Raw genomic sequence first — 25728 nt, 5'->3', positions numbered from 1 at the left:
GGTATCTAGAGGCATTTCGGCAGACCCACAACCACACCTAAGCGGGGCTCAACTCCCCAGTCTGGCCTCTTCTCCCCCTCCCCCCTCCCCCCCTCCTCTTCTTCTTCTACTTCTCCATCTCCTCTTCTTCCTCCTTTTTCCTCCCCTTCTTCTTGTTCTTCTCCTTCTTCCTCCTCCTCCTCTTCTTTTTCTTCTTCTTACTCCTCCTCCTCTTCTTCCTTTTCCTCCCCTCCCTTCCCCCCTCCTCCCCTTCTTCCTCTTCCTCTTCCTCCTCCTCCAGATTAATTAATTCTCAAAACATTTCCAAACGGAAACTCGGGCATCAGATTTGGGTGTGCTGAGAATTGATTGAAAACACTCGTCGCTGGAGAGATTTCTGCACTCGCACACAATATTGTTCTACCCCCCCCCCCCTTCTTCTTTTCCTTCCATGCCTGCTTTGTTTTGTATCTTTTTTTAGCAGGAAGCCTCGGTTTCTTTATTGTTTCCAAGTGAATTTGTGTGTGTGTTTCCATCATCACTGCCACTTAAATGCAAGCTAAATTTGGAACGAAGGAAAAGGGGCCAACTAATGTATTCATTCATTCATTCATTCATTCATTCTATTCGTATGCTGCCTTTCTCCCAGAAGGGACCCAAGGCGACTCACAGATAAAAACATTAAAAAAACACCTCATAATAAAAATTCAAAACAGAATCATCTAATGCGGTATAAAACCACATAAAAACCTATATACAAAAGCTATACAAAAGAATCCCAGTTGACGCCTCTTTAACTGCGCTGGCTCCATGCTAGGGAATGCTGGGATTTGTAGCTTGCTGTGGCATTAGAGCTCTCTAGCAGCAAAGGCTAAAGGTCTCCCCAAGCTATACATCCCCCCCCCCCAAAAAAAAAAACTCCCACCCTGGCATGATGATTGTTTTAAACAAACTGGATTGCAGCAAGGACATCTTTCTCCTCATTCATTTCCATACTCTGTGTGTGTGTGTGTGTGTGTGTGTGTGTGTGTGTGTGTATATATATATATATATATATATATATATATATATATATATTATTGCGAGCATCTTGTGGGATTACTAATTCAAGTTAATGTGATCTTTATGGCAGCAGAACAGGGGATAATTTGTTAGAATTATGGTTTTGGTTATTTGTGGTTAAATCAGTTTAGCAGCAGCAGCAGCAGCAACAAAGCAACAAGCATGCAATCCACAGGTATCTGGTAAAAAACAACAACTAGATCTGAGCGTCTGGCAAATAAGCAGGATACACTGGTAGGTAAAAAGAAACTCGCTTTTATTGCTACATCTAGGTTCTACAAAATAACTATTCACTAGAGAAAACTATACTTGGTTGAAGAATCCCTAGAGCTGACTCTCATTGTGCAAGTACCATATATACTCGACTATAAGTTGTCCTCATGGATAAGTCAAGGGCAGGTTTTGGGAGCCAAATTATGGATTTTGATATGACCCATGGATAAGTCGAGGGTAAAACTCAGGGGCATCTAACAAAGGATGAACCGAAGGAAAACAATGCCAAAGAACTTACAAAATTCCAGCAGGCATATCTGTTTGTGCTCACACTAAAGGCTGGATGGATGAGAAAATAGAAGGAGTTCAGTGCTTCCAGAGCAGATGACACTCTTGCCTTTCACCAGGGCATGGTTGCTTTTTTAAATAAGAGTTAAAGTACAGTACCTGCATTGACCCATGGCTAAGTCAACTCAGTTTTTTTGGGTCAATTTTTTGACCTACATTTCTAGACTTATACATGAGTATATACAGAAGGGAAAAACATCTTTAATAGCATAACCTGGTTTCTGCTTCCATGCTTGGTGAGAGCAGAGCGAGGGAAGGGGACAGAAAACAAAGGACAATAAACTTTACTGACCCCTTGAAAAGGGATTGGTATGGGAAGTGGCCTCTTCACAAGCAACACTGACCAAGAGATACACAGTACACCAATGTTCCTTCTGGAAGACACCCACTCCTCTTCTCAAGGAAAGAAAACATAGATCTCCAAAACAAGCATTGATGCTAATACTCCAACATTATTGAACCCCCCTTTTTTATTTCCCCCACCCACCATGGAAATCACCCTGGCTTTATGATTTAATAACCTCCATCGCTTAGTTGGCTGGGCCCCAACCGAGAGCCCCTTTGCCTCTGGTTGGGGAAGAACAATGTCCACCTAATTGTAGAGATTCAGAAACTTGGCTCCTGGAAGTGACCAGCTTAGAGGTGGAGGCTGCACCAGATGTCAGCACTTTCCCTTGCCACAAAACCCAACCCATCCACACAGACACCCACACATGGCCCTCCCTCTGCTGCCCGACTTTGTGGAGTTTTTTCCTCCTTCTTCTCACCTCCTAGCAACAGAAGGGAGTGCAAACCCCCTCCTCTCCCACCTACAGTCTCCCTCTAAGGCAGGCTGTGCACCAGAAGGAGAAGAAGGGCAGGGAATTGAAGTCCCCTTGCAACACTTGCTTCCTTTTCCCTTGCCTTACTTAGGCTTGCATGTTGCTGTGCGCCTTCAAAATTCATTTTTTGACTTATGGCAGGTCTGTGAGGACCACATGTGGCTCGCAAGGATGTGGAACAACTTCAAGGCTCCTCTAGGGCTCAGCCTCCTACTGAGGAGAGGGCCATGTGGAGGAGGATGGGCAAACACCCTGCAAGGCTCCTCTGCTGCTTGACTTTCTCCTGAGAAGGCCAGGCAGCAGAGAAAGAAGAGGGTCAAACGCTCACCCTGCAAGGCTCTTCCACTGCTGGACTTTTGGCAGAGGAAGAAGAGGGGCAAATGCTCATCCCTCAAGCTTCTCTGCTGTTGGGCTTTCTCCTGAGGGGTGGGTCAGGCAGAGGAGGGGGAGGATGGAATGTATTATTATTATTATTATTATTATTATTATTATTAATCATAGTTAATAAATCATTAATACAGTATTAAAAACCAGTTTGTGGCCCAAAGAAGTTCAACCTATTTTAATTTTGGCCCCTACCTACTGCCAAGTTGTTCAGGTCTGATTTAGGGGGACCCTAAGGGGAACCTATCCCATTGTTTTCTTGGCAGGTTTCTTCAGAGGGGATTTGCCATTGCCCTCCTCTGATGCTGGGCCCATGGGTTTCCATGGCGGAGTAGGGATTCGGACCCTGGTCTCGTCACAGTCCCACTATACCACCTTTCTTTTAGAAGAGGGTTTTTCCCGCTCTCCTTTCCTCCCCCCCATCTCACGCCTTCTGCTCTCACCAAGGATGGTTCTTCTGCCTCTGCGTCCAGACTGCAGAAATAATCCAGGCTGACACTGCGTTAAATGCTGTACTGTGTGCCTTCAAGTCGTTTCCGGCGACACTAAGGGGAACCTATCATAGGATTTTTTTGGCAAGTTTCTTCACAGGAGGTTTGTCATTGCCATCCTCTGAGGCTGAGAGAGTGTTACTTGCACAAGGTCACCCAGTGGGTTTTTACGTTCAAGCAGGGATTCGAACCCTGGTCTCCCAGAGTCGTAGCCGAGGCCCAAAGCACTACACCACGCTGCCCCTCATCCCCTCTCCTTCCCTCTCTCCTCATCTCACCCGCTCTCTTCTCCCTCCTTGGATGAGTCTTCTGTCTCTTTATCCATACCGCAGACATAACCCAGGTTGACACCGCTTTAACTGCCCTGGCTCCATGCTAGGGAATGCTGGGCTTTGTAGTTTGTTGTGGCACCAGAGCACTCTGGCAGAGAAGGCTAAATGGCTCCCACAACCACAGTAACCAGAATTCCATAGCATTGAACCAGGGCTGTTAAAACGGCGTCAACCTGGATTATTCTGCAGTGTGGACGCAGCCTGTGTCAACATAATGGGAATTTCACTCCTCAACTCTGCAGAAGCCTCGCATCAGCCCCCTGGGTTGAGTTTTGCAGCAAACAAAGAAACTTCCAGGCATTTTATGGCGAGTTTATTCTAGCATTTCTTCAGAGGCGGTTTGCCCTTGCCATCCTCTGAAGCTGAGAGAATGTCACCTGTAGAAGGTCACCCACTAAATTTTCACGACTGAGGGCTGATTCGAACCCCGACCTCTGGGACTTCGGGTCCAACACTCAAAACAACTGGGCCACACACCTTTTGTAGTGCTGTTATTCCGCTTTCATTGCTATGGCTGCCTCCTGTGGAATTTATAGTTGAGTTCTAAATGCCCCCTCCCCAAACTATAAATCTCAGGATTCCACAGGAGGCAGCCATAGCAATTGAAGTGGAACAATAGGGCTACTTTAGTGTGATGTTCAACTCCCCCAATTCTGTCAGATGGACCCATGCTAGATGATGATGATGATGATGATGATGACGACGACGACGACGACGGCTGCAGTGACTCTAAGGTAGGTCCAGGGGGCTTTTGTAACTGTGGAAAGAGAAAAGGAATACCATCTGACTGAAAAGAAACTTAATAATAATGGCCCTCCCTAAACTACAAATCCCAAGATTCCACAGGAGACTGTTAAAGTGGAACAATAGTGCTATAAGACATTATCCAGACTCTTTCTCTCGCTTCACACTACCTGTTCTCGGTTTCTCAACTGGGAAGAGCAGCTCCTCTCCGCTTGAACTGGCATGGCTCAATGCTATGGGATTGCTGTGAAGTGGAGCTTGTTGGGGGACCAGAGCTGCCTGGTAGAGAAGGCTGAATGACTCACAAAACTACAGTTCCCAGGATTCCATAGCACGGAGCTATGGTGTTTAAAGTGGTGGTGTCAAAGTGGATTATTTCTGCCGTGTAGAAGACTGTCTGTGTTCCTGTGTGTGTGTCTCTTTCTAACACACACACACACACACACACACCATAATCCACAACAAGGCGTCAGATGCTAATAGATCCTCAATTAAAAACAAAGAAACGCAAAACCTCACAGGGGTTATCCATGGCACCTGTTTGGTAACCCACTGGGCTCCTGTTGGAAAATTTGTGCATTCTCTTTTCCTCTCCTTAGATAGATAGGGATTTCCTGCATGCACCCCCCATTCAAACTAACTATGTGATTTAGGTCACACACACACATACACACACACCCCTTTGGGACTCACTGACATATTCTCAAAATATTTTCAACTGAGCTCTTGTGTTTCCATCTTCCTCCTCTCTCCATTTTCTTTGGAAAAATGGTGAGATAAATATTTCTCTTTACCTGAACTATTCACTAGCTAGATTAGGATATAGCCTTGTGTGTGTGTGTGTGTGTGTGTGCGCGTGCGTGTGCATGTGCGTGCGTGTATTAAAGCCATTAGTATTTTTTTGTTTTGAACTACAAGGTAATTCTCAGTTCTTAGGGAAGCATAGTTCCACAAAAGCACATTTCTGCTCCTCTGTTCATTTAAAGCTGGACCCTAACAGGCTTGGCTTTGACATTTTTTGATGTTTAATATTTTTGTTGTCTTGGCAAAAGCTGATGCCTTAGGAAACTTGCATTACCCCACCACTTTCATTCTTGGCATCTCCATCCCCTTCCTTTCCCACATGTACCAGGACTGCTTTTTTTTTAAGGACTATGGCTGCACCTGCACTGCAGAAATAATTCAGTTTGGCACCAGCACTTTAACTGCCATTTCTCAATGCAACAGAATTCTGGGAATTGTGGTTTGCTGGGACATTTAGCCTTCTCCTTATGAGAGCTCTGTGGTGACCACAACAAACTACTCTATGTACTCATGTATACGTCTAGGAATTTAGGCCAAAAAACTGATGGAAAAAACCTGAGTTGACTTATCCATGGGTCAATGTAGGTACTGTACTTTCATTTAAAAAAGGAACCATCCCCTGGGGAAAGGCAAGAGTGTCATCTGCCCTGGAATCACTTGAACCGCCTCTATTTTCTCACCCATCCAGTCTTTAGTATGAGCACAAACAGTTATGCCTGCTGGAATTTAATAAGTTCTTTGGCACTGTTTCCCTTCATCCTTTAGATCCTTTGTTATATGCTCCTAAGTTTTACCCTCGACCTATCCAGGGGTCATATCAAAACCCATAATTTTGGTCCCAAAACCTGCCCTCGACTTATATATTAGGTCAACTTATAGTCAAGTATATACTTACAAACCCTAGGATCCCATAGGATGGAGCCATGGCAGTTAAAATGGTGTCAAACTGGATTATTTCTGCAATGTGCCCTCCTGGGAGTTCTGACACTTCAGTAAGAATCTAGGCCCCCTTCGTTTATGGACAGTGGCTCTGGAAAGGGTCCTGCTACAAGAGGAGGCGATCCAGACTGATGCAGATTTCAGATAAGCCAAAGGCTGCAAAAGCCAAGGAAGCAGGCTTAAGGATGCCAGTCGGAGTCCCCAGGCTGGACAGGGATTCTTGCCAATAAAAAGGCCCAGCAAGTCACACTCTCTCAGCCTCAGAGGATGGCAATGGCAACCCCCCTCTGAAGAAACTTGCCAAGAAAACTCTATGATAGGGATCTCCTTAGGGTCACCAGAAGTCAGAAATGACTTGAAGGCATAACAGCAACCACCCCACACAACTTTGGGTTTGTTTTCCCCGCCCAAATCCAAAAGGGAGACAGCTACCCCAGAGAATCCATGGATGCTCAAGTCCCATTGTATACAATGGCACAGCAAAATGGTGTCCCTTATATAAAATGGCAAAATCAAGGTTTGCTCTTTGCAATTTCCATTTTTCAAATATATTTTCAAGCTGTGGATGCTTGAATCCATGGATAAAAAAATCTGTGGATAAGGAGGGCCGACTGTATGAGCAGCAGGAGCAAAGGGTTCAAATGCTGCCTCTAGAAGCCATTTTCTTCCCAGGCGCCTATTTTGCGCCTGAAGTTCTGTTTAAAGACCCAGATATTCAGCACAGGTCCACAACACACTGCAGGAACAATCCAGTTTGAAACCGCTTTAACTGCCCTGGCTCAATGCTAGGGAATGCTGGGGACTGTAGCCTTCTCTCTCAGAGGCCTTTGGTGCCACCGCCATTCTCAGAATTCCGTAGCGTTGAGCCAGGGCCCTTAAAGTGGGGTTCAAATGGATTAATTCTGCGTGCGGATGCAGCCTAAGCCTTTTGCCGATTTCTTCTGCGAAGCGGATGGAGCCCAACAAGTCTTTCCAGATGTATTGCAAAGTTCTAGCGCCACAACCAACTACACTTCCCAGAATTCCATAGCATTGAACTTTGGAAGTTAAAACAGTGTCAAACTGGGACATTTCTCCAGTGTGGATGGACTCTTAACACCTCCTCCTCCTCGAAGTGGAGAACTTGGAATCAAGGAAGGGGAGCTTTAAGGCTGAGCTTGTTTGAGTTGGGCCAGGGCTTGAGGTGATCCAAAGTTAGTGGAGGGAGGGGTGAGATGATCTAAACCGGGGGGAGGGGTTGGAAGCAGTGGGGGAATGATCCAAAGGTGTGAGGAGTTTGGGGGCAGTGGGGGGAATAATTCAAAGGTGCGGGGCTTTGAAGACAGTGTGGGGGTTGATCCAAAGTTGGGGGGTTTGAAAAAAGTGGGGGAATGATGCTAAGTTGTAGGGCTCTGAAGGCAATGGAGGGAGATGATCCAAAGGTGGGGGGCTTTGAAGGCAATGGGGGATGATCCAAAATTGGGTGAGCTCTGAAGGCAATGGGGGGTGATGCAAAATTGGGTGGGCTTTGAAGGCAATGGGGGGTGATGCAAAATTGGGTGGGCTTTGAAGGCAATGGGGGGTGATGCAAAAGTGTGGGGTGTTGAAGGCAGTGGGGGGATGATGCAAAAGTGGGGAGTTTGAAAACAATGGGGGTGATCCAAAGTTGGGGGGGTTGAAAAAAGTGGGGGGATGATCCTAAGTTGTAGGGCTCAATGGGAGTGGGGGTTATCCAAAGTTGGGGGGCTTTGAAGGCAGTGGGGGTGATCCAAAAGGGGAGTATTGGAGGCAGTGGGGGTGATCCAAAGTTGGGGGGGCTTTGAAGGCAGTGGGAGGGGAGAAACCTCCCTTCGTTCCCCCCTCCTCCTCCCCCCAAGGAGCTCATTTCCATATCTAGGCCTCCCGCAGCTGTGAGAAAGTCTTCCTTTAGGGAGGGTCCTTCCGAAGCTTGTGCCTCCCCTCGGTCTCCCCGGAGACAGCGAAAGCAGCCAGGATCCGATCTATTGATCGCTCCCAGAAGGGAAAGATAGATGTTGATCTGGGAAGGGTCGAGCCCAGCGCCTTTCCCAGGGTCTCTTAACCCAGCCAACCCCTCCACATTTCTTGCCTCTTCCTCGCCCCCTGGCTCTCTCCCAACTGGAGAAAGTGCGCTGGATGCAGAGACCCTCCTGGCTCTTCCTAGAGGAAAGGAGAGTAGAGCTCGACCCAGTGAATGAGACATCTCCAAGAACTCCCTGTCCTCCTCTGCTCCGTTTAGGTCCTGCGAACTCATACCTATGACCTCCTTAACAGAGAGATCTCGGAGCCCCTTGGAGCCTAACTGAAAGAAAGAAGTTGGCAGCATGAGCTTTCTCAGACTTCAGTCTACTTCCTCAGATGCATATTAATGTCTTAAGACTTAAAGTCTTAAGTCTAGGAAAGCTCATGCTGCCAACTTCTTTCTTTCAGTGAGTCTCCAAGGGTCTCCAAGATCTCTCCACAGACTGGTTCTGCAGACTAACATGGCTATATCTTTGAATTCTACTCCTTAATAGAGTCCATCCATCTGACATGTGGCCTTCCTCTCTTTCTACTTCCCTCCACCTTTCCCAGCATTTTTGTTTTTTCCCAGTGATTAATGCCTTCTCATGATGTAGTACATCAGCCTCAGTTTGGTCATCTTGGCTTCCAGGGAGATTTCTGATTTGATTTGCTCCGGGACCCATGGCTCTCCATGGGATCCTCAGTACTCTTCTCCAGCATCAGATCTCAAAAGAATGGATTTTCCTCCTATAGTCTTTCTTAACTGTCCAGCTCTCACATTCATACATGGTAACAGGGAATACAATGGCTTGTATGGTTCTAACTTTTGTGCTCAGTTGTATACCTTTGCATTATAGGATCTTTTCTAGCTCTTTCATAGCCACTATGAACCTCTGAACAAATCCTGCCAAGAAAACCCCGTGGTAGGTTCGCCTTAGGGCAGGCTTTTTGAATGCAATACTCGTGACAGGACGGTGTTGAATGGAGTATGTTTAAATTTTTTTGCATGTTTTAATGTTAATTTTATATTGTTTTAATGAGACGGTTTTCACTGTGGTTTTTTTTTTAAATGTTGACTGTAAAGTAGTGAGAAACGTTTTTTAATCCTGTGCGTCTCTTTGGGTCTCTTTCTGGGGGAAAGGCGGCATAGAACTGAAATAAATAAATAAACAAACAAGTCGGAAAGGACTTGAAGGCACACAACAACAACAAAGCTAGAATTCAAAGATATAGCCGAATCGGTAGGTAGAGAGATCTTGTAGCAGTTTTGAGAGTCACAGAAAGAAAGAAAGAAAGAAAGAAAGAAATCAGAAGCTCATTAAACTGTCCCCTTCAAGATAATAATAATAATAATAATAATAATAATAATAATAATAATAATAGCCATTCTCTCTTTTGCCTGGAGGGGGTTAACCGAGCAACTTCTTACTCTTTTCCCTCTCCTTCCTAGACTCGAAATAAAGCCCGGAGGACTTTACCCTGAAGGCCTTATTCAAAGAAAAAGAAAGGAGGGGGGGGATAGGAGGGATGGAAAGGAGGAGAGAAGAGGGGGAACCAGCCTAGCGTTTCGTCACAGGCAATTGTAAAAGCGGGTTCAAAGAGGCGATCAAACAAGTAGCAGAGCCATCTACATTAAAAGTCCGGATGACGGGGTTACAACTTGCACCTGCGGGGTGTTTGCATGCGGAGCCCCTCGCGGTGCTACAAATCACCAGGAGGAGAAAATAAAGCCGCTTAAGCTCCCTCTTGGCTGCTCCAAAGAAGGCTTCTTCTTCCCTTTGATGATATTTATATATCTTGTTAGTGATAAGAGTTTGGGATTTTTTGTTGTTTGGTATTGTTTCTTAAATGGGGGGGGGGGGGGAATAAGAATTCATCCCCTTCTCTTCTCTACAACTTGCCTTCAGCCTTCAGCAAGTTGTAGTTTTGTGCCTTTCCAACTTGTGGAAACCCTAAGGCAAAAGCTAACACCAGCTTTTCCTTTCATAGAATCGTAGAGTTGGAAGAGACCGCAAGGGCCATCCAGTCCAACCCCATTCTGCCATGCAGGAACTCTCAATCAAAGCATCCCCACAGATAGCCATCCAGCCTCTGTATAAAGACCTCTAAGGAAGGAGACTCCACTACACTCCGAGGAAGGAATATCTTCCACTGTCGACCAGCCCTTACTGTCAGGAAGTTCCTCCTAATTTTGAGGAGGAATCTCTTTTCCTTTAGCTTGCATCCATTGCTCGGATCCTGTTGTTTCCCAGGGGGTTTGCCCCACCATCCTCTGAGGCTGAGAGAGTGTGACCTGCCTAAGGCACCCAGTGGGGTTAGAGCAGGGATTTGAACCCTGATCTTCCTTACTTCTAACAGAGTACATTTTAAAAACAAAACAAAACAGAAAACCAAGCAACTTCGCTCATTTACAAATTCTATAACTACCCTTGCCTTAAGATAGTTATAAGATAGATAGTCCACTCGAGTTATTTCATAGATAGCGAGGAGGAGGAAAGAGTAAAAGAGTTCTCATACCTGGGATCTAACTTGGGCTCCATCCGCACAGCAGCCTTATGGCAGGCTTATGCTCACCTTTCTCTCAGTCTCGAAGGTGCCACAAGATCCTTTTGCATGCTTAGTGATAGCAATAGCAAGTACATTCCTATACCGCTTATCAGTGCACTTAAGCACTCCCTTAGCGGTTTACAAAGTGTAAGCCAATTGCCCCCAACAAACCTCCGAGAAAGGATGCAAGGCTGAGTCAACCCTGGAGCCCTCCTCTAGGATTGAACTCACAACTAATGTAGGGCATTGGAGACAAAGGGAGGAGATTGCAAAACAACAAACTCAAAACACTCCTCTAAATGTAAACCCATGCTTCTTAGTCATGCTCCAAATGGAGGGCATTTTGGAATGCCTGGGGGGGGGGAGGATGAAATGTAGGGCATGTCCTGGAAAAGGAGGACGTCTGGTCACCGTGCTAAGATCAGAACCCCATACCCGCTTTTCTGCCTGTTTCTTAGGGTGGACAGAGTTGCAGCCATCTGCTTTCCTGAATTTCTCTGGTCGGAAAAACAAGAACAAGAGGAACAAGACAAAGAAAGAGCCTTCTCAGTGGCTGCTCCCAAGCTCTGGAACTCCCTCCCAAGAGAGGCCAGGAGGGCTCCATCCTTGCTGTCCTTCTGGCGGCAGGTAAAGACGTTTTTTTTAATGTGCCAGGCTTTTGAATGAAATGGATGCTGTTCTGTTTTTGTTTTAAACTTTAATTTTTTAAAAGGTTTGAATTAATAATAATAATAATAATAATAATAATAATAATTTATTTATATTCTGCCTCCCCCCCCCAGGAATCAAGATGGATTACAACAGAAATGATAATAAAACAATTAACAATATTACAACATAGAATTGTTTTTTTTAAAACTTGCATTTGGCATGTTTTATAGTGTTTGAACTTGGACTGTTTTAGGTTTGTAAGCTGCCTTGAGTCACTGTGCTGGGAGGAAGGCTGGATATAAATAAACACAACAACAACATCATCAACAACAGCAACAACATGCTGTAGGACCAGGCCAGGAGCAGGGCTGCCCTCTCAGTCCCATTGAAAGCAACGGAGGGCCCGATCCAGGCCGTTTCTGCTTCCTGGCCTTGCCATTCTCAATGCTGAGTCTCAAATATCACAGGGCGGGGGAGGGGGGTTCAAGAAGGCCAGATCGATGCCCCCCACCTTCCCCACTCCCCTGCCCTTCAGACTTTGATTGATCCGGTTTACTTCGCCCCCTCCCCAGATAACCACTGAACCTCTCTGCCCCTTCCCAGCTGGCACAAGGGGGGCTTGGTTGCCCTCCAGGGCGAGCCCAACCCTGGCAGAGATTGGAGTCCAAGGCCCTTTGGGGGCCTCTTGAGGCTACAAAGCCTGGTACATAAATGAATGCCACCTTGGCCTCTTGCAGAAACAAACAAACACAAAGTTTCTCTGGGATCTTTCTGAATCACAACAGGGGGAAAGGGGGGGGGGGGGCAGAGGCTCTCGTTTATTATCCACCTGAAGGCAGAAGCAGAGACCCCCCTTCTCCTTTCCCCCCTCTTTTCCTCTCCCCCCCAACTTTCCTCTCCTTGGTCAACAGCCACCTTCTTTGTTCCCCCAAAACTCTTCCCCAAGTTTAAACTCCTCTGCCCCCCCCCCCCCCGTCTGTTTGTTCGTGACGCGATTGCCATCTGCCTCGGCTTCTTTTCCAAGAGATATAAATCTTGGCCTCTCCTCCTCCTCCTCCATCTCCATCATTTCCCCTCTGCCACCACCCTTAAAAATAAAGAGAGAGAGGGATTTAATTCCTTCCTCTCCTCCTTGTTCCTCCTTGTCATCCGAGTGCCATCAGGGCCAGAAATGGAAAGGGAGGTGGGACAGAAAGCTCTCAAGACTTGGAAATTTTTCTACAGACTTTTCCCTTTCTCTGTGTAGAATCATACACAGAATCATAAAGTTGGAAGAAACCCCAAGAAGGGCCAGTCAGTCCAACCTCATTCTGCCATGCAGGAACGCTCTATCAAAGCATCTCCAATGACAGATGACCATCCAGCCTCTGCTTGAGCTTTTTGATTCGGGAGTTCCTGCATGGCAGAAGAAGAAGGGTTTGGGATGGACAGCCGAGGAAGCAGGGGGTCCCTAGTTCCAAGCTAAATCAGAGGCTGGGTGGCCCTTAGAATCATAAAATCCTAGAGTTGGAAGAGACCCCAAGAAGGGCCTCCAGTCCAACCCCATTCTGCCATGCAGGAACTCTCAATCAAAGCATCCCCGACAGATGGCCATCCAGCCTCTGTTTAAAAACCTCTAAGGAAGGAGACTCCACTACACTCCGAGGAAGGAGTGTGTTCCACTGTCGAACAGCCCTTACTGTCAGGAAGTTCCTCCTAATGTTGCGGTGGAATCTCTTTTCCTGCACCTTGCGTCAATTGTTCCAGGTCCTAGTCTCTGGAGCAGCAGAAAACAAGCTTGCTCCCTCCTCAATATAACATCCCTTCAAATATTTAAACAGGGCTATCATATCACCTCTTAACCTTCTCTTCTCCAGGCTAAACATCCCCAGCTCCCTGAGTCTCTCCTCACAAGGCATGTTTTCCAGACCCTTCACCATTTTAGTCGCCCTCCTTTGGACTCCAGTTTCTCAACATCCTTTTTGAATTGTGGCACCCAGAACTGGACACAGGATTATTCCAGGTGAGGCCTGACCAAAGCAGAACAGAGCTACACTTTTACTTCCCTTGATCTAGACACTATACTTCTATTGATGCAGCCTAGAATCGCATTGGCCAAAGCTGACAATAGAGTCACACTGGAGGACCTAGAGATTCCTAGAGAGAACATATTAATCAAATACGTGAACCTGAGTTTTTTGAACCCAAGCACATGCGAACTTTGCAGGAATTCTCCAAAATTCTTTGCTAAAGTGAATGGAGAGGCAGGTCGTTTCGAGATTCTCCCAAAAGAGAGAGAGAAAGTGCGAGAGATTTCCAATCCATAATAGAGGCTCCTATATTTTAAGCATATCATCCACACATGCAGAAATAATCCAGTTTGAGCCCGCTTTAACTGCCCTGGGGAACCCTGGAGATTGTAGTTTGTTGTGGCACCAGAGCTCTCTGACAGAGAAGGCTAAATGTCTCACAAAACTACAGGTCCCTAGGATTCTCTAGAATTGAGCCAGGGCAGTTAAAGCGGTCCGAAACTGGATTATTTCTGCAGTGTGGTTTGGAAAGGTAAACAGCACACACAGTTGCTTCTTCTTCTTCCTCTTCCTCCTCTTCCTCCTCCTCCTCCTCCTCCTCTTCTTCTTCTTCCATAAAACTACAAGTCCCAGAATTCTATAGCGTTGAGCCCAGGCAGTTAAAGAGGTGCCAAACTGGACAGCCTTTCTCCGCTTCGATGCTGGTGCAGTGTTTGTCTTTACGACCCGGAGAAGTGAGTTGCTTTCTCTTCCTGAGGAGGAATGCGGTGCAATTCTAAAGTCTGCTGTTTCTAAGAAGTTGGTTAATGAGACCCGGATGTTGCCTAGCCAAGCCTCTTTTTGGCCAAACAAAACAGATTTCCAAACGAATGCTGAGCCGTTTTCTCAAATCCGGGATTAAAGAACATCCTTCTATACGGAAACGAAAAAAAGGATGAAGAGCCACTGACTTGAAAGTATATGCAGAGTGCCTTTTCTTCTCAGTATTCGCCTTCGCAGGCCATTTTTCCCTTCTAGAAATAAGGGAAGCCCCATAGATTTCCATTCATTGCTCCTCCCTCTTGCAAGAATATGGAAGGAACAGCAGCCGACTTCTTGGAAGAGGGAGAAATAGTGAATAGGGGTCGATGGGGCTTCTCTTAATTTTATTTCTAAAGGGACAAAAATGGCCCAGGAAGGAGAATATTGGGAGGAAAAGGCACTCTGAACATACTTGGAGGAACTGTCATTTCTGGCTGGGCAATTGCCCAGAAATAAGTCTTCTCATTACTTCTTAATTCCTATAGTTAAGGGGCTTTACAAAATAGGAGAAGACAGGTCCCTGCCCCAAGGAGCTTACTGTCTGAGGCTGCGTCCACACTGCAGAAATAAATCCGGTTTGACCCCAGTTTAACTCAGTGCTATGGAATTCTGGGAATGGTAGTTTGCTGTGGCACCAGAGCAAAGCCCTCACACATAAACTTCCAAATCAACACAAGGAAAGAAAGCCAGGCACCGTTTCTGCCACCTTTTGAGGGAAAAGATCCGCTTTGGCTTCGCTTTTGAGTTTTGCAAATTTGATTTTTCTTTCCTTTAAAAAAGCAAAGCAAAGCCTAAACCCAAACCCCTCCAACTCCATCAGAGCAGCTCTCAAGCCAGGTCTCTAACTTTCGGGTGTGTGTGTGTGTGTGTGTGTGTGAAGGATTGGGGGGGGGGGGGACAGAAGCAAGCACTTTTAATCACCGATCATTAAAATAGTGATGTTAAAGATCCTCAATTACATGCATGGCTTCCTCCTCCCCCCAGCCCCCCCCCCAAAGGGGCTTTGTAGTTCTCCCAGCTGTTCCCTTCGGCCTGGACTAGGGACCCCAGAGGAAGGAGGAGGAGGAGGAGAGGTTGGGGGCTGTTTTAGAGAAAGAGAGCCCCCCTGGACCAAGGCATCCAGAGCTGGGTTGGGATTTCATCCGCCTAATTAAGGCTTTCCGTGTGGTCCGCTGGCTTTTCAATGGACCTCGGGGGATGCCTTTGGAGGAGACAGAGCAGCGGAATGCGACCCAAGGCGGGGGTTTTCTTTATTTTAATTTTAATTTAATTTGATTTAATTTTAGGAGTATAGCCTTCTCTCCTTTTCCGATGTTGAACCTGGGTTGTCATGCTGGTGAGGGTCCAGAGTTGTGCCGATTGCATAGAGCAACAAAAAGGATGTCAGAAATAAAAGCGGAAATAATAATAATAATAATAATAATAATAATGTATTCATTTTCATTTTTTTATTTTAAAATGTCTGGTTTTTATTTCTTTTCCCACATTTAACCTACAAGCATAATACACATTTACATATATTCACATACATAGATACATTTAAACCGGCAAGTATAACACACGTTTACATATATTCACACACATACTATATAACATATAAGACTTACACTCCATTCTTCCTGTATATGTGTGTGTGTGTGTGTGTGTGTGTGTGTGTGTATAAACATATTTTTAAATTTATTTCAGAGATTTTAGATCTCGCTTTTCACCTACGAGGAGACTCAAGGTGGGTTAATATCATAGAATAATTTTAGTTTAATTTAATTTTATAAATTTTTGTAGTAAGGTTCTTGTTGTGTGTGTGTGTGTGTACAAGAAACTTAAAACTTTAATTTAATATTAAATTAAACTAAAATTAAAAACAACAATAATTTTTTAAACCATCCCATTCAACTAAAAGTGCAAAAGTTAAAGAACATAGCTGAACCTCCCTCCTATAAAAGCCACACTGTTATGATGGTAAAAGGCTGTTTCAATAATGAGGACGTTTGATAGTTGAATTTAATCGTTTAATTCCATTTCAGTTGTCCCTTTTGTAAGTTTTTAATGGGATTTTGTTGTTGGTTGTTGTAAGTTTGGAACTGTAAGGTTTTAGACTGGAAGCCGCTGTGGGTCCCAAAGCGGGATACAAATTAATGTAGTCAATAGATAATACATTGTTCATTTTTAAACCCCCCCCCCCCTCCTTGGAAATAAAGCCCAGCACCGGAGCCTTGAAAGCCAGGAGAAGGGAGGGAGGGGGCGAGGAAGGCTCTCTATATCTATATCGTCTATCTATTGAACTATCTATATCTGCATCCAAGCAAGCCAATCCAGCCGTGGGAAAGAGGGCCAGAGGGCGACCCCGAAGGCATTCCGGGCGAGTGGAAGACCCCCGCTTCTAGGCAAGAGACCCCCCCTCCCCACTTTGAGCTTCCCCAGAGGGGTGTGTGGGGCTGGGCTATCTAACTATCTCTGCAACAGATCTATATCTATATGAATCTATATATCTATATCTATTGAACTATCTATATCTACATCAGATCTACCTGTTTATCTATCTATCGAACTATCTAGACTGCATCAGATATCTATCTATCTATCTATCTATCTATCTATCTATCATCTATCTATCTATATCTGCAACAGATCTCTCTCTCTCTCTCTAACTAACTATCTATATCTCCATCATATATATTAATATGCTGTATATATAGATCTATACCGGCATCGCACACACACACACACACACACACACACACACACACACATCTGATGCAGATATAGACAGTCAAGCTATATATTGATCGCCTCCTGCCCTGAAAGGAGCTGAAATAGGCAGCTGAGAATTTGAACATTCATTCATTCACGCATGCATACATACACATGTATATATATGGAGGGGGTTTGTTTCTGTCTGAAGGGGAAAACCGGGATCAGCCCGCATTCCTCTGGCGCAGGCGAGCATTTCTAAGAGAAAAATATCCATAGAACAAGATCTGCATCTGATGCAGATATAATATTGATATTTCCCTCTCCCTCTGGGTCTATCACGTTTCCTGTCCTTAGCTGCAACCCATGGAGACATAGATCGTTCAATAGATATTTATCTTTCTCTCCCTGTTGTAAAGGTACCAATCAGGAGAAACAAACAAACTAGGTCCATGATCCAAGATGGCCTTTATTTTGCATGCAAATGAACACAGGGGAATCATTTCTACCAAACTGTGCCACCGGACAAAGCAGAGAGCAGCCTTTTATACAGAAGACAGTCCTTAAGTTTCGTTTCTTAAGTTGCACCCTCCTTCTGAACTTTCAATAATCCAAATTAAAAAAAGTGTGTTCTTAACATTTAATGAGGATGAAACTCTATGTCTTATCATTTGGCACCGAAAACTAATTTATCTCCCTCCCTGTCTGGGTCAGCTTGGCCTTGACTCTACAGGTGCACTGTTATGGTGCCAAAACTCAGAAAGGGGAAGATGAGGAGAGAAAGTAAGGAGTAGGGGGGGGAACCCAGCCAAAGGAAGAGCAGCAAGAGAGAGGGGGGGTTTATCAAACCCTCACACTGTGATACAGAGACAGCTACCGATCCCAATTTCCTTAAGAAGGTGACTTTGGGATGTCTCTCATTCATAGGGTCCCCATAAATCGAAGTCGACTTGAGGGCAGTTCACAAACCCCATCACCACTCCAAATTTCCTTGGCCTCATCGGCATCTCTGTCCCAAAGTTTATGCACTCCATTGATTTTAAATGTTTTAAATTAATTAATATTTTTTATTACCAATCCATCAATTTCAAGACTATTTACTAAGAAGGAGCCACCACTGAGGAAAGACAAGACAGAGCAGACTTTCTTCTCTCTGGATTGGGATCGTCCTCTTTGCGAAATCCCCCAGGGAAATAACAACAACAACAATAATAATAATATTATCTATCTATCTATCTATCTATCTATCTATCTATCTATCTATCTCCATATCTATATCATCTGTCTATTGAACTATCTGCATCATATATATATATATATATATATATGTAACAGATCTATATCTATCTATATATCCCTATATCATCTATCTGTTGCACTATCTATTTAACAGTCTATTGAATAATAATAATAATAATAATAATAATAATAATAGTAATAATATCTTCCATGAAATAGTTCTGACTCCATCAGAAGGGCCTCTTCTGCTCCTTCTCCCCAAAGACCGACTGAAAAGAGAACCCTTGGGCGCACCATCAATTCGGATCTAAACAGATTTGACGCCTCCAGACCTCTTACTCTCAAGGAAACCCTATTGAGAACCAAGAGGCTTCCTTTCCGATGGGCTATTTTCTCTCCTTGGTTTCATGCAGAGACAAACCGCCTTGGTTTAACGATCGGGCAGAATGGATCCATACCTCTTTTTTGTTGTTCTATTTTTAATCTGCCCTTTTTTAACTAAGGGATTTAAATGGAGTAGGAAAGCAAGCCGGTGGCTGCATTTGACCCCCCGGATTGCCTTCAATCCGACTTGCAGAGGAATCGGAGCAAAACTATCCCGATTTGGCACCTGTTGCAGGACAGGAGGGGGTTTCGTGGGCCAGAGAGAGGAGAAAAACCTCCCAAATGGGCTTTAAAAAATAAGCCTCTGTAGAGATCCAGGACTTCCTTCCAACAAGCAAAACTCTGATAGGAAGATCTCCCGATCAGACAAGGCAGGAGAAGGGGGGGGGGGGGCAGATCAGGAAAACACACAAAAGGAGGATTAAAAAACACAACCCCCCAAAAGAACTTTTTGATGCCGATGGAAAGAGACCCTCTTTATAGGGCGGCCCTCATCCAAATCTCCTGCCCCCCCAAACCAGACCCCTTCAGAAAGCCCAGAAGGACATGGCAGATTGGAAAGGGATCGATCATGTAGGAAAGTGGGGATAATCTAGCCAGGGTTGTGTGTGGTGTGTGTGTGTGTGTGTGCGTGCGTGCATGCCTGCCTTTGGAAAGCACTTGAAAAGGACCATTTTGCTTCTTTGACAAAGAGAGAATGCATGCATTGCATTGCATGCATCCTCTCTTTGTAAAAAAGCAAATTAGCTCTTGGTGTCATCTGGTTTGGGACCCAGAAACGACAGGATGATATCCAAACAATGATGCCTTTGTTTTTTGTTTTTTGTTTTGTGGCCTTTTCGGGCTATGAGGCCATGTTCTAGAAGGGTTTATTCCTGACGTTTCCCCTCGACTTCACAATGATACCTTTATGGGGCCAACCGAAATGCACCATTACACGTTGCAAGCTTTCGAAACCACACTGGCTTCTTCATCAAGCAAACAGGAGAAAGAAGTGGAAGATGTGAGTCCCAGGCCTGCATTTTCTGTTTCTGGTCTTAGTCCAGATGGTAGGGAGGGCTATCTGAAGGCTGGCCCCTCTCTGGCCATGTGGTCACTAGTAGATTTTCAAAGTCAAGGAAATTTAATGTCCATTTGCAATTCAAAGAAGATGTTTCCTTGAAATCCTGTGGGACCACAGGTTCCTATGTAGGTAGAGGACACTGAGTTTCTCAAGAAATCTTCATGCTTTGCATCAGGAAAACTTTAGGTGGTGCAGAGGCAAAGCATGCCAAGAGTGAGAGGGATAAGAAAGTCAGCAAAAGAAACCGTATTCAGAGTTACTAGTTTGCAAAGGGCAGAACATAGATTGGGGAGTGGAAAAAGTAGGTAAAATACTGATACCTCTAAAAAAAAAAAAAAAAAAGACCCAGAAAGTCAGTTTGGCTCTGCAAGTTGCAAGTTGTAGGCTTGCTTTTGAGAGAAGCTTTTGTTCCGAGTCCTGGTTTGAGCGAACCGTTTGGATTGAATTTAGTGGGATTTACTTCAGAGGAAATGTGTTGGGAATCGGAGGGTAAAAGGTGCAATGGAGGAAAAGTCGTGTCTTGGTGAAATGGTCCCTCGCCTTTGCAAGAAATCTGCCTATCGAGCTACGTACAATCCATTAAAACAGATAAAAGAAACTTGCCTGTCCCGTAGATTCGAGGCGTATATCAATACATCTTAGCGTCCCGACAATGAAAATGTACCAGACAGCTGGATAGAAAGCATGCTGTTTGACACCGCTTTAACTGGCATGGCTCCATGCTACCGAATTCTGGGATTTGTAGTTCTCCCTGACTGAGAAGGCGAAAGGTCTCACCAAACTACGCTTCCTAGAATTCCATAGCACTGAGTTCAAGTGGTGTCAAACCGGATTATTTCTCCAGTGCTGACGCAGCCCTAACCTGATCGGAATAATAAAAAAGGATGAGCTGCAAGGACCTTTTTAATTCCTTCTTTCCTTCCTGGTCCCTACTGTTCCTGCAACAATCAGATAAATTTAGAAAGGATCAAAATGAAGCAGCCCTTTCCCTAAAGGGAAGTGGCCTTTTCGTCTGAGAGAGTTTGCCTAAGATGAAGTGAAGAGAGAAAGAAAGAAAGAAAGAAAGAAAGAGAAAAGAAGGTGTCCATATCCTCCTTTTTGGCAATCCTGCTTTTTCTTCTTCTTCTTGCCCTTCTCCTCTTAGGCACAAACATTCTGGGATCACTTTAAAAACAAAATTAATATGCTGATACTTAATATTGATTTGGAAGCTGAGCCTGACCATTTCCAGTCACTCCTCAGGCAAATAGATGAACAAGGAGAGAAAGCAGGCCTTCTTTCCTCTTTCACAGAATGGGAATACAAAGTCTAGACAGTGGAGGTAAAGTAGGGTAAATCGAGACCAGGGACCTGTTCACACTATATAATTACAGCGCTATAATCCCACTTTAATGGCCATGGTTCAGTCCCTATGGCATCCTGGGATTTGGAGCTGAGAGAGAGCAGGATTTAGACTTCTCAGCTAGAGAGCTCTGGGGCCTCTCATTCAAATGCAAACCCCAGGATTTTATAAGGCATTCCCATATCTGTTACACTTGCATTTGTTGTTGTGTGCCTTGAAGTTGTGATGCAGAATTCCATAGCGCTGAGCAGTGATAATTAAAGTGATGTTAAACCGGATGTACAGATGTAGCCACATAAGCTGAACCTATAATGGGGTCTTCTTGGCAAGATTTATTCAAAGCCATTGCCTTTCCCGGAGGCTGAGAGAGTGTGACTTGCCCCAGAGAGTATGGCCAGTGGGTTTCCATGGCAGAACAGGATTTGAACCCTGATCTCCAGAGTCTGGCATTCAAACCACTACGCCATAGTGCTAGGCACATGCAATGTGAATGGGCCCCTGGACTGGCAATATGACCACACATGAAGAAACACAACTCAGACACAATAAAACAGGACATCCTGAATCCTATGGGTTAGTTCTGATTAGATCATGCCCATTGACTCCATCATCACATGGTGAGTCAACACTTATGCAAATCCCATTGACTTAATGGCTTTACTCTGTTCAGGCCTACACATAAAATTTGGGCCAGTGTTTATCTATGGAGGTCACTTGCCCTGAGCCTGGTAATCCTGATTGGCCTTCTGTGTGTAAGGCTCTGGTGAGTTTCCACTATGGCAGGAATGACAAGGGCGGATCCCCACATGCTCAGGGTCCTCCAAACAAGCATATAAGGGTTTTCAAAGAAAGAGACACATTAGATGCCTAAAAAGGAAGGAGGGGAGGCAGGAAAAAATCTGTTGAACTTCTTGAGAAGGAACTCAGTGTTGTAAATGCAAGATGTCAAGAACAAGTATCTGGGCATGTTTATTGCTGTGTGCTTTCAAGTCGCTTCCAACTTATGGTGACCCTATCATAGGGTTTTCTTGGCATGTTTCTTCAGAGGGGGTTTGCCATTGCCGCCTCTGAGGCTGAGAGAGTGTGACTTGCCCAAGGTCACCCAGGAGATTCATGGTGCAGAAGGGATTTGGACCCTGGTCTCCAGTGTCCCGAGAGCCAGTGTGAGGTAGTGGTTTGAGCATCAGACTAGGAATCTGGAGGCCAAATTTTGAATCCCAACTCATCCATGGAAACATGGATGACCTTGAGTGAGTCACCATCTCTCAGCCTCAGAGGATGGTCATGGGAAAAACCCCTCTGAAGAAAACTTGCCAAGAAAACCCCATAATAGGTTTGCTATAGGGTCACCATAAGAAATGACCTGAAGGCACACAACAACAACAACAATAACTCCAAAGTCCTAGTCCAATGCTCAAACCACTATATCATGGTGGCTCTCATCTAGGCATGGCTGGACTGGATGGCCCCTGGGGGTCTCTTCCAACTCTATGATTCTATGTAGTAATCTGATAATATTTGGTTCAAGAAATGGTGACCAGTCATTTTCCAGGCAGAATTCAATGAGCTGGTTATGACCTCTGAAGCCTCACATGTCTGGGGTCCAAACTATTTGAAACATGGAAACTGCCTTTATGAGTCTGCCTGACTTTTAAGGTCTTTGAGAGAGGGTTTTCTCTCCTTCTTGCCAACATCACAGATGCATTTGTTGAAGCCACAGGGCTCGGGAAAGCTTTCTTGGTGGCTGCTCCTAGGTTTTGGAATTTCTTCTTAGGAGAGCTCTCTTGTCTTCTGTCTACTCTCTTTCCATCAGTAGGCAATTGGCTCTTAATTTATAGTGGCAGAAATGTGTTTTAACAGTATGATTTTATTCTTTTTACTTTGTTTTGTTTCATTTTCAGACTGTTCTCATAGAATCACAGAATCTTAAGTTGAAAAGGATTGCAAGAGCCATCTAGACAAACCCCTGACATGTAGGAATACACAGTTAAAGCACACCTGAAAGATGTGCTTTAAAAAAATATTAAAACACTTTTTCATAGAAATGTTTAGGAAGGAAAATCAAAATGGTTTAGAGATCCAGCAGCAAGAAATGTTTATTTAATGGTTTTAAAACTTGTGTCACAAAAAGTCTGCAATATGTTTGCTTTGTTTAAATTTGTTGTGAGCCCAATTAAAGCAACATATAATCTCCTTCGCTCTTACCTATACTCCTCCTCCTCATCACACTGTTCAACACCTTTTTCGTGATCTCCGGTCTGTTAATTCTAACCATCTTGGTCAAACCCCGGATTCATCTCTCTCTTCCCTAAATCTTGGGGATTCTGCTGACTCAGCAATGTCTTTATTTAACTCCACTCTTTCCTCGACTCTCGACCATTTTGCCTCTGTCTCTGTACGCACTTCTTCCTCTAAGACAAGGCCTCAGCCCTGGCTTACTCCCATCGTTAAGTTTCTCTGGTCTTGCTCTAGAGCGGCCGAACGTCGTTGGAGAAAGTCCAAAGAGTGGGCTGATTTTATCCATTTCAAATTTGTTCTTTCATCCTTCTCACGCACCCTCTCTATGGCAAAACAGAATTATTACAAATCACTGGTCTCCGCCAATGAGAGGCACCCGCAGCGTTTGTTCTCCACCTTCAACTCTTTGCTTAAACCTCCCTCTTCTCCGGTCTCTTCATCATTCTCTCCTAATGACTTTGCTAATTATTTAATCTCTAAGATTACCACTATTCGCTCTGAGATAGTCCCTCCCAATTCTTCTTCTGCTCTTAATCTTCTATTGCCCTCGCCTAAAAATTTTTCTGTGTTTCCTCCTGCTTCTTTGGACGAACTATCTACACTTCTGAACTCTTGCAAACCTGCAACCTGTCCTCTTGATCCACTTCCTACTCGTCTTTTAATTTCTGTAGCTCCCTCTTTTCTGCCCTCGCTTCTCCATATCTTCAATCTCTCTCTCTCTACAGGCTCCTTCCCTTCGGACTTCAAACATGCTCTCATTTCCCCAATTCTGAAAAAACCTTCTCTTGACCCCTCCTCTTTGTCTAGCTATTGTCCAATTTCTCTTCTTCCCTTTCTTTCTAAGGCTTTGGAACAGGTTGTTGATTCTCGCTGTCTTGAGTTTCTCGAAGCCAACTCCACTCTTGATCCCTTTCAGTCTAGTTTCCGCCCAAGGCATTCCACAGAGACAGCTCTCACTAAGATCTCCAATGACCTTTTATGGGCCAAGGCTAATGGCCTTTACTCTGTTCTCATCCTTCTTGATTTGTCTGCAGCCTTTGACACCGTTGATCACTGTCTCCTAGTTGACATACTCTCTGACCTTGGGTTCTCAGACTCTGTTCTCGACTGGTTTAGATCTTATTTGTCTGGCAGATATTTTGCAGTGGTTGCAGGTGGTCAGACTTCATCTCCTGTTCCCTTATCTGTTGGAGTTCCCCAGGGCTCTGTTCTGGGTCCCCTTCTGTTTTCTCTCTACACACTGTCCATAGAAAAACTCATTAGCTCTTTTGGTTTTTCCTACCATCTGTATGTCGATGACACCCAGTTGTATCTTTCCACCCCTGACCTTTCTCCAAGGCTTGAACAGCAAGTTTCGTCTTGTCTCATGGCTGTCTCGCAGTGGATGCGCCATCGGCGTTTGAAGCTCAACATGTCCAAGACAGAGCTTCTTGTCTTTCCTCCTAAGCCGACCCTTCAACTCTCCTTTTCTGTCTCTATGGACAACATTTCTATTCCACCAGTCCAGGAAGCCCGCAGTCTTGGTTTTATCTTTGACTCTTCTCTGTCGTGTATCCCTCAGATCCAGACCACAGCCAAGGCTTGTAGTTTCTTTTTATACAACATTGCCAAAATCCGACCATATCTCTCTGCCTCTACTGCCAAGATCCTGGTCCATGCCCTAGTGGTCTCACGACTCGATTACTGTAACGTCCTCCTGGCTGGGCTTCCTCTTTCTCACCTCCGTCCTTTAATTTCTGTCCAGCATTCAGCTGCACGCATTATCACATCTGCCCACTGCTCTGACCACATCTCTCCTGTGTTGGCATCCCTTCACTGGCTCTCCCTCCCTTTCTGCATTCAGTACAAGCTCCTGCTGTCGACATTTGAAGCCCTCCATGGACTGGCCCCTCCTTACTTATCAGGCCTTCTTCCTCCTCACCTTCCCACTAGGGCCCTCCGTTCTGGTAGTCAAGGTCTGCTGTCCCAGCCCAGGATTTCCTCTGTCCCCTCTCGGATTCGCCCCTTTTCACTCGCTGCCCCTCACTCCTGGAACCTTCTTCCCCCGTGAACAAGAGCCATCACTTCTTTAACCAGCTTCAAAACGGAGCTGAAGACCATCCTGTTCAGAGAAGCGTTCCCAGGCATTGCATAATTGTCACTTGCTTTTTGTTGTTCCTTTGTTGTCTGTTTTATTGAATCATTTCCTGTATTGCTATGTATTTTATATTTTTTTTCCTACTAGAGAGGCCCCTTCCCCACCACCTTTCCCTTCTCCTTTTGTGTCGTGTCTTTTTAGATTGTAAGCCTGAGGGCAGGGAACCGTCCAATTAAAAATACTGTATGTACAGCGCTGTGTAAATTTACAGTGCTTTATAAATAATAAATAAATAAATAAATAAATAAATAAACAAACAAATAAATAAATAAAATTGTTTAGAGATGTAGGAGCAAGACATTTTTATTTAATGGTTTGTAAACATTTGGGTCACAGAGGTTTGCTTTTGTAAATTGCTGTGCTTTGTTTCAATTTGTTGTAAGCTACATTAGAGGAGAAAGGCAAAATATAAAAATAAAATAAATAAAAATGGGTTAGGTCATTTTGCCTTGTAGATACCTACAGTTCTAGACAGATGGGGACCCATTGATGTGAATCTCATTTTGGG

General features: G+C 44.7%; 1 long non-coding RNA gene across 2 annotated transcripts in view; it reads left to right on the top strand.

The window, feature by feature from the left end:
- Positions 1–25728, top strand: part of LOC149317975 (uncharacterized) — an 87547-nt gene that overhangs the window by 44965 nt on the left and 16854 nt on the right. For both annotated transcript variants that reach the window (XR_016279957.1, XR_016279956.1), the window contains one exon: positions 11124–11292. This is a non-coding gene — a long non-coding RNA (uncharacterized LOC149317975). The remainder of the gene's footprint in view (positions 1–11123; positions 11293–25728) is intronic.

This window comes from Sceloporus occidentalis, unplaced genomic scaffold (genome assembly GCF_023333645.1).
Source record: "Sceloporus occidentalis isolate IW3139 unplaced genomic scaffold, rSceOcc1.0.p SCAF_2, whole genome shotgun sequence".
Classification (NCBI taxonomy): domain Eukaryota; kingdom Metazoa; phylum Chordata; class Lepidosauria; order Squamata; family Phrynosomatidae; genus Sceloporus; species Sceloporus occidentalis.
The sequence above is the reverse complement of the archived record's forward strand: the minus strand, read 5'-3'. Positions and strand labels throughout refer to the sequence as shown.